Source organism: Apodemus sylvaticus, chromosome 4 (assembly GCF_947179515.1).
Source record: "Apodemus sylvaticus chromosome 4, mApoSyl1.1, whole genome shotgun sequence".
Lineage (NCBI taxonomy): Eukaryota > Metazoa > Chordata > Mammalia > Rodentia > Muridae > Apodemus > Apodemus sylvaticus.
This window is the reverse complement of record NC_067475.1, coordinates 49,233,187-49,247,365: the sequence shown is the minus strand read 5'-3', so window position 1 is coordinate 49,247,365 and position 14,179 is coordinate 49,233,187.

Sequence of the window (14,179 nt, the reverse complement as noted above, 5' to 3'; positions counted from 1 at the left end):
CCATCTGGTTATCCCTGGTGTTTGCTGGTCTGGGTGACTCTATCTGGAGTCTGTATCTTTTGTCCCTGGTTTTCTTCAGGTCTCCTGGTAGGCCTGTCGTTCTGGCTGTAGCAGACCTCCTGTGGGGCCTTCCAACTCTGACTCTTCAGAGGGGCAAAAAAGCTGTTGATCTGTTGCCCTAACTGCAATATATCTGGAAGGCCTTCATACTGTTGGGTCTTCAGAGGAGCAGTCAAGCTTTGTCCTGTATGTAAAGCTGTTCTCCAAGAGGACAAATATAGGCTGTGGTTTCTGTTTCCCTGTGTGAAGCAGAACTTCAGGGAGGCTTTCAGTCTGTTGGTTCAGTTGCCCTGCATGCCACAGAGCCCCCAGGGAGGTTTTCAGACTGTGATGTCTGTTATTCAGTTGCCCTCTGTGCAAAGGATCTCCTGGATGTCTCATGCTGTGGTATCAGATTCCCTTAGTGCAGCAGATATCCTGGGATGTCTCAGGATGTGGTATTTTCATAGGAACAGAATAGCAAGCACTCTGCTCCAGTAGAAAGGACCAGGAAGAAGGGGAGTGGTATTCAGCAGGAGGAAGTTTTGGGGGGTGATTGGTCCCCGAGTCCACTGGGTCCTAGCTATAGTTGTGGACTTTGTGAGGGATTCTTACCAAATGCTCTGAGTTCAGTGGATCTTCTGAGATGCCTCCAGATATGGGAAGGATCTTCCAGGGAGCAGACTGTCTAGGAGTCTGTCCCAGTAAAAAGGACAAGGCAAAAGGGAATATAGCTATTTCTTAAGTAATACTAGTCTGGAGGCCACGTTCAGCTATGTGTCTGGCTTATAATTCTAAAAAAGTAATATCTGTAGAAAGTCATCACTTTTGCAGACAATAATGTTTAGTAACCATATTTTTTTTTGTATTATGTGTTGGTCCTATAATTGGGTACACTTATCACTGGAAGAAGAAAGGAACAAAGAGAGAAATCATAGTGCATGCATTATATATTAAATAAACCAATATAGCTGTAAGCTTAGCTACAGTGTGCTTACATGCTAACAAAATTTGTTTTGATAGAAAGTACAGATGTCTCCATTTCATAAAAGAGTGTTTACTAATTGTTTCTGAACTTCCATATCAGCTCCCAAAAAGCTTGGATTCTTAACATCTGATTAGGTTGGCACATAGGTCATTTTATAATTCATAATGAGTATGTATTTAAACTTTATTGTCTTTCTTGTTGCTAGTTTAAGGAAAAGAGGATTCCATGATATCTGGACATTCTGTATAATTCTATACTGTCTCATAATAATGTCATATTAAGCTTAAGAATCATGTAGTTAATTATAATGAAGACTTTGATAAGGTACGAATGCATATGATGCATAAGATAAAGAATAAAATGTAAGAATTGAGATAGTATATATCAGTATGTGACAGGATGTCAACTATATGCTGAAATATTTTTAAGTGTAAGAAAAAAGTCTTATACATTACATCCAGGATGATATTGAATTGAACAGGGGGTGTGTTCTATGCTATGAATACTGTTCTAGTCTATTGGCAATTTGAAAGACTGTGTTAAGTGTATCTTATACTTTATAAATAGTATAATGGTAATAGTTGTGCTCAATCGATGTCTGAGAGAAAAGAGCCTTTTAATTGGACAAAGTGGGGAAATGTTGTGACTTGCCCTGGTGCTGTTGGTATCTTAATGCTAATTCTCTTTCCTCAAGAGGAGTGGATCACTTACTCAGGTAGTTCCATGTAAACCTTCTCCCCATTTTACCTAATCAAATAAAAGCTAAAGCCTGTGGTTGGGCAGTGGAAGGGAAAGGTGGGGCTTGAAGTTTTGGAGAGAGAGAGAGAGAGGAAGGAGGAGGGAGAGACAAGAAGACAGAGGAGATAGAGAAGAGAGAGGAAGACAGGAAGAGGAGGTGGAAGGAAGCTAGAGCAGAACCACTTGGCCTAGAGAAGTCACAAGTAGCAAATGATCTCATAGCTCAGGAATAGAGTAGTGTACACCAGTCTAGGTGTGTAGCTTATAAATATTACAACTGAGTTGTGTGTTCTTTAAATGGGCTTATTGGGGTTTGAGAAACTTTTGGATAGGAGGACAAGAAAAGGCTGTATAGTGGTTCAAGTGTCTGCTATCTAGAAGTTCTTAATGTATTACAGTATCAACAGGGACAAAAATTTCTGTGAGAATTTTATGAAATGGTTACCTCAAAGATTCTGGAACTACTGAAATAAGAATGGAGTTTAAATCTGTTTTGTGGGCAAGAGAGCATCTTCTATGATGTAAAAAGTATAAACATAGAAAAAATGAGATTAAAGCCAGTACCTATAATTAGCTACCCTAGGGTTAATGCAGTGGGTATAATGTAAATACTATGGTGACTGAAAAGGAGGTTGTATGTGCACAGGTTATAGTTATTAATATTCAGGATGAGTCATGATCAATGCTGACTGACAGCATAATATCATTTTTCTCAGAAACCCAACAGCCTTTTGTTAACAAACTCATGACATTCTACCTACCTTCAAACTGTCAACTCTTCCTCTTGACTCTGGTTCATCACCTCCATAGGTTGACTTTGCCTTGCTACCTAGATGGCTTCCACCTCTGTGGTGTGCTTGGTCTATGAGATGACTTGAAACACATTAAAACTGACCAATGAATAGAATTTAGAAAGGAAATAAAATTTATTTAGCAATAAGAACATGGTATGAAATATCTTGTTCTATCACATAATAGATAAAATGCTTTTTGCTGGAGACAATAATAGAGTAATTTTAGAAAGGTAACAATTTGGCCCTCTGCTGCACCATTAATATATATTAATATGTAGATATAATAAACAATGTATCAACATTAGTAGATAGAATCTAGTAATGTTTACATGGTAAGCTCCCTACATACAATATATTGATACATAAAATTCTACATAATTACTTCATGTCAACAATATTATGTTATCCAAAATTAACATATATGATAAAAGCAAATTCTGTTATAAAAACTTTTCATGACTTTAATACCTGAAGTCTTTTAGCTCAACTTTTTTACATTCTTTTATTTTGAACAAATCTAGTTTAATTTTTTGTTTTATGTGTGTCTGTGCTATAGACACATCTATAAATCCCTTTCATTCTCTTTTAAAAGAGGTGATATTAAAATTCCTATTATTAATACATGTAAGGTCACACACATGTCATAGCACATGGGTAGAGATCAGCACAAAAGTTTGTAGAGTTTTCTACTATGTCTATATGGATTCTGGGGATTGAACTGGGGTCATTACACTTGTGCTATAAGCACCTACACTTATCAAGCCTTCTTGCTGGGCCTACAAATTCATTGTTAATACTTTTGATTACATTTTTAAAATTTTGTTCTACTGAAAGGATCTTTAAGCTTTCAGACTGATGTCATGTTGTTCTTTTTTCATACAACTATTTTTTGCTTTTGTTTTACAAAATGACTGTGATATAAATCTAATATCTGTGTAAATAACACAAATACAAATTAAACTTTGCATGTAGAACATTATGTGTGGATAATGTCAGTGGTGAATATTATCCTTTTGGAAGAGACAAGATGGAACCTGATAATAAGGTGAGATTTACTTTTTTTCTACCTCAGAAAGTGAAGAATCTACTGTCAGCCCACAGCTGTCAGAAGTATTAATAACTTTATGTCACATTTTGAGTAATCATTATCCAATCTTAGTGTAATACTAAAACTATACTCGTATCCACTTTAAAACTTGAAGGAGAATTCATCTCAAGCCTAATATGAAACCTACAGTAGGAGAAAGCCATCTGGGTTACATGAGGGTTTCTGGTCTACTGCTACCCTACCTAGTAGCTGTTGCTTTCTGGCTTCAATGATAGAATGAAGGAGAGAAAAGATGCTGAAAATGTTTTCTATACTCTAGTGTTCACTCTTGCCCCAGTGGTCAGTAATTGACTTATCATAATTGGCATTTGAAAGTGGGATGCTGTGTAACACAAACCTAAAGTATATGACATTGATGTGAGCTGAGATGGACAGACAGCCAGGCCAAAATGAAACGTGGAGAAATGGTAAGGAAATTGTTGTGGGAAGGTGGAAAACAGAGAGATCATTACATGTAATGAGAAAAAATATAGGCAAATCCACAGTGTCTTCTACTTTCACACTTGAGTGAACACATGCAACATCAGAAGTGTGAATGCCAGACTGTCAAACCCACTCACACCAAAAGCAAACAAACACACTCCAAAACCAAAATAAAAAGGCAACACACACACACACACACACACACACACACACACACCTGTAAAGCTGTCATTAAACATCAAATAGGTGTCCCACAATTAAATTCAGTTCTGTTACTAACTTTAGATAATATTAGACGCCACAGGCTGAGTGTGTGACTCCTCAAAACTAACCTCTTACTATTCGTACATCAATTAAAAACTGAATTTATTGAAAAAGTCTTCCTAATAATTGACTATTAATCACATGTTCACACAACTTTTCTGAGTTTAACCATTTTTCAGAGTGACCCATAGAACTTAATTTATGTCCACACATATATGATAATCTCATAATAAGTACAGATAGACAGGAAGAGATATTTTGCTAATAGTCTTCCTTCCTTCTTTCCTTCCTTCCTTCCTTCCTTCCTTCCTTCCTTTTTTCTTTCTTTCTTTCTTTCTTTCTTTCTTTCTTTCTTTCTTTCTTTCTTTCTCTCTCTCTTTCTCTCTTTCTTTCTCTTTCTTTCTCTCTTTCTTTCTCTCTTTTTTCTTTCTTTCTTTCTTTCTTTCTTTCTTTCTTCCTTTCTTTCTTTCTTTCTTTCTTTCTTTCTTTCTTTCTTTCTTTCTTTCTTTCTTTCTTTCTTTCTTTCTTTCTTTCTTTCTTTCTTTCTTTTATGACATTTGAACAAAAGCCAGAAGCTCAGTCATAACATAAGAAAGAGACTCAGATGGAGAATTGTCTCCATCAGATTGGCCTGCAGGCAAGTCTACTGGGACAGGTTCTAGACTAATGATTGATGGAGGAGAGCCCAAACCACTGTGGGTGGTACCATTTCTGGGCAGGGAGCCCTTGAGTGGGTACAAAGTTAAACTGAGAAAGCCATGAGAACAAGCCAGTAAGCAATATTCTAACTCTGCTTTCATCCGTGCCTCCAGGTTCCCACTTGAGCTTCTCCTGCTCTGACTTCCCTCAGTGGTAGATGTTGATGGGGGTAATAAATGTAAGACAAGTAAACACTTTTCCCTCCCTGTACTTTTTGTCAGTGTTTTAACACAGCAACAGAAGGCAAAGTAGGGCCTAATTACAGAATAATATATAGGGGGAAGGGTTGTGGAACTCCTGACTTCTGTCTCAATTTGTATTCCTGAATGGATGATCTATAAAATAAATGACATTAGAAAAATAAAAGAAATAATACAGCCAGTATACACATGAGTTTAGGTCAGGACGCAATTTTCGTTGTACCTAAAACATTCTTCTTGAAACCAGGATAGCTTAGGACATGCTTTATTTTATACAGTCCCTTGTGCTGCTTAGTGTGTTTTGTTGTGGTTAATTTGAGACAAACTCAGTCAGCTGGGAAGAGGGCATGTCAATTGAGAATATGTCTATATCAGATTGGCTTGTAGACAAATCTGAATTTTCTTGATTAAGGATTGATGTGGGAAGACTAAGCCCACTGTGGGTAGCACCATCTCCAAGCAGTCATAATAAAGGTAGATGAGTTTAGGGAAAAAAAAAACAATAAGCAGGATTCCTATTTAGTCTTTGCTTCAGTTCCTGCCCCTAGGATCATGCCACAATGTTTTTCATCATCAACCGTGACCCACAAACTAGAGAAACACTTTTCTCCTCTAAGTCAGTTTAGTCAGTGGTTTATCACAGTGACTGTTTTCAACTAACAGTGAAATTAGAAAACAGAAAGACTCGGAGTGGGGGTGGGGAGGTAAAGTTTGCACAGGCAGCCAGAAGGATGGCTGTGCTAAATCACTTCCAAAGAGAACTACTGGTGATTCCTCCTACACCTGCATGCATACATTAGTCTTTTCCTTTCAGTAAACCACACGTTGCCTTATTATTGGTTTTGGGCTGAGTAATATAACAGAGGTGAGACTTTACCAGATGTGAGATTACCAAGGGTTCTAAGTCTATTGTTTCGTAGCCCTGAACAAACACTTAGGATGACAGGCTAGCTGGCTGTGGCAACTCCAGTCAGAATTCAGCATGGCTAGCTTCCTATGCTGAGGAACTAGCTATGAATAAATCCATCTTTTATATGCCAGCTCTAGCCACCTCTCAGTTCCTGCTGCTGTATGAATGACCCAGACTGATTTTTCAGTTCTCTGACAGTCTAACAGAGCCCAACAGACCTATTGAATCATGAGAATTTAGCTTAAGTGGTTGAAGTACTTAATTATAAGTTGGGTTGTTTTGTTTCCTAAATAATTGACATAAGATGCTAATAGTGTTTCATTTATAGTTGGGGACACTGGAATTTCCTCATCTGCAACCTCCTTACACAGTGGGTCATTCTTATCTAGCTGAATGCCCGTGGAGAGCTAACTTAGCTTTTGTACATTCTGAGACACGTTTGTCAGCTCCTTCTTTCCCAAAGAAATTCTCCAAGTTCTTTTGGACACAAACTTTTAAAAAACTAAGTATTTCTCCTGAAAGTGGAGATGATATACTTAGAAATGAATGCCATCAAGAAGCATTTCCTAGATGCCTTCTGGGCTTCTTCTCTTCTTTCAGAACTTATTTGCACATGCTGCCTCCAGGGTCTTCTTCCTGATCCCACACACTCTCTTCCCTTCCATTGCTCTGAGCATGCCCTAGCATTTTCCCTGGAGAGCTGCAATTTTCTCTCATGCTGATTGCTTTTCTTGAAAAATACCCTTTTATCTTTGTCCTAACCACTGAGATTGTGAGGAATATAATCTTCTCTCAAGTCAAGACACAGGAGAATGTCTTACTAATACAGCTGGAATGCAAGTTAAAAAATGCCCATATGTTAATACTATATAGAGTAAGTAATATAAGAGACATTCCTTGTACATGTCTCCATGAACTCAAAGATTGTGTTTAGTAGAAAATTAATCAGGTTTAAAAATATGTATCTTTAGAAACTAAATAATACACACATTCTATAAATTCATTTCAACCACATATATCAATTACCCAAAATTTGAATTGTCTTTATTTTAATTTGGGTATTTATTTGAACTTGCTGCTTCCAAATATGTACATACAAGTGTGTTATGTATTTAAAATAGTTTTATCAGGTTATTAAAATTCATTTCTTATAATTCCAAATAAAGTTTCATTTAAGTCCACTAGCAAAAATAATCTTGTAAATTTGCTTCCAACTGTAATTTCTTACAGAAAGAAATTATTTCCTGGTAGTTAATTAATTCAGTATTAAACTTTTACTCCCTTGAATATAAGTAAAATTGTAGGATTTAGGTCAATATAAATATTTATATGTGGTATAATACCCAGATAACTCATGGAACTGCTTCCTTTTTAATTTTTTTATTTTTTATATTCTTTGTTTACATTCCAAATGATTTTCCCTTCCCCGGTTTCCCCCTCCCCATAAGTCCCATAAGCCTGCTTCCCTCTACCCAATCCCTAGTCAATGCCCTCTCTCCTGGTAATCCCCTACATTGCTGCATCAAGCCTTTCCAGGACCAGGGCCCTCTCTTTTCTTCTTCTTGAGAATGATTTGATATGTGAGTTGTGTCTTGGGTATTCAGAGCTTCTGAGCTAATATTCACTTATCAGTGACTGCATTACACGTGTGTTCTTTGGTGAATGAGTTACCTCACTCAGGATGGTATTTTCCACTTCCAACCATTTTCCTAAGAATTTCATGAATTCATTGTTTTAAATTGCTGAGTAGTATTCCATTGTGTAAATATACCACATTTTCTGTATCCATTCCTCCATTGAGGGACATCTGGGTTCTTTCCAGCTTCTGGTTCTTATAAATAAGGCTGCTATGAACATAGTGGAGCATGTGTCCTTATTGCACACCAAGGAATCCTCTGGGCATATGCCAAGGAGTGATATAGCAGAGTCCTCCAGAAATGTCATGCCCAGTTTTCTGAGGAACCCCCAGACTGATTTTCAGAGTGGTTGTACCAAATTGCATTCCCACCAGCAGTGGAAGAGTGTTACTCTTTCTCCACATCCTCACCAACACCTGCTGTCTCCTGAGTTTTTAATCTTAGCCATCCTGACTGGTGTGAGGTGAAATTTCAGGGTTGTTTTGATTTGCATTTCCTTAATGACTAATGATGCTGAACATTTCTTAAGGTGCTTCTCAAACATTTGAAGATCTTCAGGTGAAAATTCTTTGTTTAGCTCTGTACCCCATTTTTTAATAGGGTTATTTGGTTCTCTGGAGTCTAACTTCTTGAGTTCTTTGTATATATTGAATATTAGCCCTCTGTCAGTTGTAGGGTTGGTATAGATCTTCCCAATTTGTTGGTTGTCGTTTTGCCGTTTTGGCAGTGTTCTTTGCCTTCCTGCAATTAATTTCATAAAATTACATTTTTTATGTACAAATAATTGCATACAAGTACAAAACTTTGTAATTTTATGAGGTCCCATTTGTCAATTCTTGATCTTAGAGCATAAGTTCTTAGTGTTCTGTTTAGGAACTTTTCCCCTGTGCCCATGTCCTCAAGGGTCTTCCCCACTTTCTTTTCTATTAGTTTCAGTATGTCTGGTTTTATGTGGAGGTCCTTAATCCTCTTGGAGTTGAACTTAGTACAAGGAGAAAAGAATGAATCAATTCACATTCTGCTGCATGCTGACCTCCAGTTGAGTCAGCACCATTTGTTGAAAGGCTATTTTTTTTCCACTGGATGGTTTCAGCTCCTTTGTTGAAGATCACATGACCATAGGTGTATGGGTTCATTTCTGGGTCCTCAGTCCTATTCCATTGATGCACCTGCCTGTCACTGTACCAATACCATGCAGTTTTTAACACTATTGCTCTGTAGTACTGCTTGAGGTCTGGGATACTGATTCCCTCAGAAGTTCTTTTACAGTTGAGGATAGTTTTAGCTATCCTGGGTTTTTTGTAATTCCAGATGAATTTGAGAATTGCTCTTTCTAACTCTGTGAAGAACTGAGTTGGGATTTTGATGGGGATTGCAGTGAATCTGTATATTGCTTTTGGAAAGATGGTCATTTTTACTATATTGATCCTGCCAATCCACGAGCATGGAAGATTTTTCCATTTTCTGAGGTCTTCTTTGATTTCCTTCTTCAGAGACCTTAAGTTCTAGTCATACAGATCTTTCACTTGTTTGGTTAGAGTCACACCAAGATACTTTGTATTGTTTGTGGCTATTGTGAAGGGTGTCATTTCCCTAATATCTTTCTTGACCTGCTTATCCTTTGAGTGTATGAAGGCAACTGATTTGCTTGAGTTGATTTTATAACCAGCCACTTTGCTGAAGTTGTTTATCAGCTGTAGGAGTTCTCTGGTGGAGTTTTTTGGGGTCGCTTAAGTATACTATCATTTGCAAATAGTGATAGTTTAATGTATTCCTTTCCAATTTGTATCCCTTTGACCTCCTTAGTTTTCTGATTGCTCTAGCTAGTACCTCAAATACTATATTAAAAAGATATGGAGAGAGGGGGCAGCTTTGTCGAGTCCCTGATTTTAGTGGATTGCTTCACGTTTCTCTCCATTTAGTTTGATGTTGGTTACTGGTTTGCTGTACATTGCTTTTACTTTGTTTAGGTATGAGCCTTGAATTTCTGTTCTTTCCAAGACTTTTAGCATGAAGGGATGTCAAATTCTTTTCAAGCATCTAATGAAATGAGCATGTGTTTTTTTTTCTTTGAGTTTGTTTATGTAGTGGATTGCATTGATGGATTTCCTTATAGTGGACCATCCCTGCATCCTGGGATGAAGCCTACTTGATCATAGTGAATGATCGTTTTGATGTGTTCTTGGATTATGTCAGCAAGAATTTTATTGAGTATTTTTGCATCGATATTCATAAGAAAAATTGGCCTGAAGTACTTTTCCTTTGTTGGATCTTTGTGTGCTTTTGTTATCAGCTTAATTGTGGCTTTGTAGAATGAGTTCAGTTGTGCTCTTTCTTCAATAGTTTGAAGAGTATTGGTGTTAGGTCTTCTTTGAAGGTCTGATAAAATTCTGCAACAAAACCACCTGGTCCTGTGCTTTTTTGGTTGGAAGATTTTCCATGACCCCTTCTATTTCTTTAGGGGTTATGGGACTGTTTAGATGATCTATTTGATCCTGATTTAATTTTGGTATTTGGTATCTGTCTAGGAAATTATCCATTTCCTCCAGATTTTTCAGTTGTGTTAAGTATAGGCTTTTGTAGTAGGATCTGAGGATTTTTTGAATTTCCTCATTTTCTGTTGTTATATCTCCCTTTTCATTTCTAATTTTGTTAATTTGGATACTGTCTCTGTGCCCTTTGGTTAGTCTGGCTAAGGGTATATCTATCTTGTTGATTTTCTCAAAGAACCAGCTCCTGGTTTTGTTGATTCTATGTTTCTACTTGATTGATTTCAGCCCTGAGTTTGATGATTTCCTGTCTTCTACTCCTCCTGGGTGAATTAGCTTCTTTTTGTTCCAGGGCTTTCAAGTGTGCTCTTAAACTGCTAGTGTATGCTCTCCCTAGTTTCTTTCTGGGGGCACTCAGAGCTATGAGATTTCCTCTTACACCACTTTCATTGTATCTCATAGATTTGGGTATGTTGTGCCTTTGTTTTCATTAAATTCTAAAATGTCTTTCATTTCTTTTTTTATTTCTTCCTTGACCAAGGTATCATTGAGTAGAGTATTGTTCAGCTTCCATGTGTATGTGGGCTTTCTCTTGTTATTTATTTATTTATTTATTTATTTATTTATTTATTTATTTGCTATTCAAGACCACTCTTACTCCATAGTGATCTGATAGAAGGCATGGTATTATTTCGATCTTCTTATATTTGTTGAGGTCTGTCTTGTGACCAAGTATATGGTCAATTTTGGAGAAGGTACCATGAGGTGTTGAGAAAAAAGGTATATTCTTTTGCTTTAGGATGAAATATATATGTGTGTGTGTGTGTGTGTGTGTGTGTGTGTGTGTGTGTGTTAAATCCAATTGGTCCAAAGCTTCAATTAGTTTCACTGTGTCCCTGTTTAGTTTCTGTTTCCCTGATCTGTCCATTGAGGATAGTGGAGTGTTGAAGTCATCCACAATTAATTGTGTTAGGTGCAATGTGTGCTTGAGCTTTTGTAAAGTTTCTTTTACGAATGAGGGTGCCCTTGCATTTGGAGCATAGATGTTCATAATTGAGAGTTCTTCTTGGTGGATTTTTTCCTTTGACCAGTAAGAAGTGTCCTTCCGTGTCTCTTTTGATGACTTTAGGTTGAAAGTCAGTTTTATCTGATATTGGAATGGCTACTCCAGCTTGTTTCCTGGGACCATTTGTTTGTAAAGTTATTTTCTAGCCTTTTCCTTTGAGGTAGTGTTTGTCTTTGACACCGAGGTGTGTTTCCTGTATGCAGCAAAATGAAGGGGTCCTGTTTACGTATCCAGTCTGTTAGTTTATGTCTTTTTATTAGGGAATTGAGTCCATTGATGTTAAGAGATATTAAGGAATAGTGATTATTACTTTCGGTTATTTTTGATGTTATTTTTATTTTTCAGTGGTTATCTTCTTTTGGGTTTGATGAAAGAAAGTTACTATCTTGCTTTTTCCAGGGTGTAGTTTCTGTCCTTGTATTGGTGTTTTCCACCTATTATCCTTTGTAAGGCCGGGTCTGTGGAAAGATACCTTGTAAATTTGGTTTTATCATGGAATATGTTGATTTCTCCATCTATGGTAATTGAGAGTTTTGCTGGGTATAGTAGTATTGGCTGGCATTTGTGTTCTCTTAGAGTCTGCATGAAATATGCCCAGGATCTTCTAGTTTTTATGGTCTCTGGTGAGAAGTCTGGTGCAATTCTGATAGTTCTTCCTTTATATGTTATTTAGCCTTGTTCTCTTACTGCTTTTAATATTCTTTCTTTGTTTAGTACATTTGGTGTTTTGATTATTATGTGACGGGAGGTATTTCTGTTCTGGTCCAGTCTGTTTGGAGTTCTCTAGGCTTATTGAATATTCAAGGGCATATTTCTCTTTAGGTTAGGGAAATTTTCTTCCATAATTTTGTTGAAGATATTTGCTGGCCTTTAAGTTGTAAATCTTCTCTCTCATCTACTCCTATCACCCTTAGGTTTGTTCTTTTAATTTTGTCCTGGATTTCCTGGATGTTTTGGGTTACAAGCTTCTTGCTTTTTGTATTTTCTTTGACTGTTGAGTCAATGGTTTCTATGGTATCTTTGGCATCTGAGATTCTTTCTTCTATCTCTTGTATCCTGTTGTTATTTGCATCTATGACCCCTGATTTCTTCCCAAGGTTTTCTGTCTCCAAAGTTGTCTCCTTTTGTGATTTCTTAGTTGTTTCTACTTCTGTTTTTAGATCCTGGATGGTTTTGCTCAGTTCTTTCACTTGTTTGTTTGTGTTTTCCTGTAATTCTTTAAGAGATTTTTTGCTTCCTCTTTCATGACATCTGCCTGTTGACCCAAGTTCTCCTGTACTCCTCTAGGTGATTTTTGCAATTTTTCTTTAATTGCTCCTATCTGTTGATCCATATTCTCTTGAATTTCTTTAAATGATTTTTGTGGGTTTTTTTGTAAGGGCTTCTACCTTTTGATTCATGTTCTCCTGTATTTCTTTAAGAGATGTATTTATGTCCTTCTTGTGTTCCTCTAATAGCATCATGAGCAGTGATTTTTAAATCCAAATCTTGTCTTTCTGGTGTGTTGGGGTATCCAGGACTTGCTGTTGTTGGAGAATTGGGTTCAGATGATGCCATAATGCCTTGATTTTTGTTAATAACATTCTTACGTTTGCCTTTTGCCATCTTGTTATCTCTGGCATTAGCTGGTCATGTCACTAGCTCGTACTTGAACTTCCTGTGAGCCTGTAAGGCTATTTCTGCACCACTGGATGACTTGGTTTTCCCTGGCACAGAATGCTGATGTGCTGCCCTACTCTTGGGTGCCATTGGAGCCTTAGTGTGCCTTGCCCCAAGCAATGTTGGTTTGTCTCTGTGTACCTGGTGTTGCCTGTCCGGTCTGTTTGGGAGTGAAGATGGCAGATGCTGTGGGGACCCCTCCAAGTGCAGATCGCTCTGAAGGGCAAATGGCCCAAGACAGGGCTGGCACACAGACTACCCTCAGCGCTGCACAGGCCCTGGGTGCAGTAGAAGCCTGGTGGGCTGTGTCCTGAGTGATGTCAAACTCAGGATATCTCTGCAAACCTGATGTTGCCTATCTGCTCAGTCCAGGAGCGAAGTTGGAGGATGCTGCATGAACCTTTTCCAAGTGCCGATCACTCTGCAGGACAAACAGCCCAGGACAGGACTGGCACACAGATGGCCCGCAGAGCTTCCCAGGTCCTGGGTACAGGCAGAAGCCTGGCAGGCTCCATCCCAAACAATGTTACACTTGGAATATCTCTGTGTACTTCGCATTGCCTGTCTGATCCTTCCAGATGGAACTACTTCCTATGCTGCCTTAAACACATTGTGTTAACAGAGTAAGCATTTTTTACTTGTATCTCAATATTTGAAATCTTAATAGGAATCCTCTGATATTTCTTCTTTCCATTCTGAACCACATATTAAAATGTTTACAAAAATACAGTTACAATATGTCCAGTACAAATAACAAGGAGGGACCTGGCCAATGCAAGCGGCATTGGTTACTAGTTGTGTTCAAGTGAACATACACACAACCTACACAGAATCTTTGTGATAGGCAGGAGGACATTGGGACTTTAGGGGATTTTTATGGGCAGAACTAACATTTCTGATTTTTTCTACTCTCATACTTAAATATTACAATAAGCTTTGACCAATGCAACATCAAACTAGCTAACTACCTCGACTGTCCTCCTTTGAAAAGTACTGTTTCAATGAACTCATGAAATTCTTAGGCAAATGGATGGAGCTAGAAAATATCATCCTGAGTGATGTAACCCAATCACAAAAGAACACAGTCAGTATGCAGTTACTGATAAGTGTATAATAGCCCAAAAGCTCAGAATACCCAAGATAAAATTCACAGACCACATGAAGC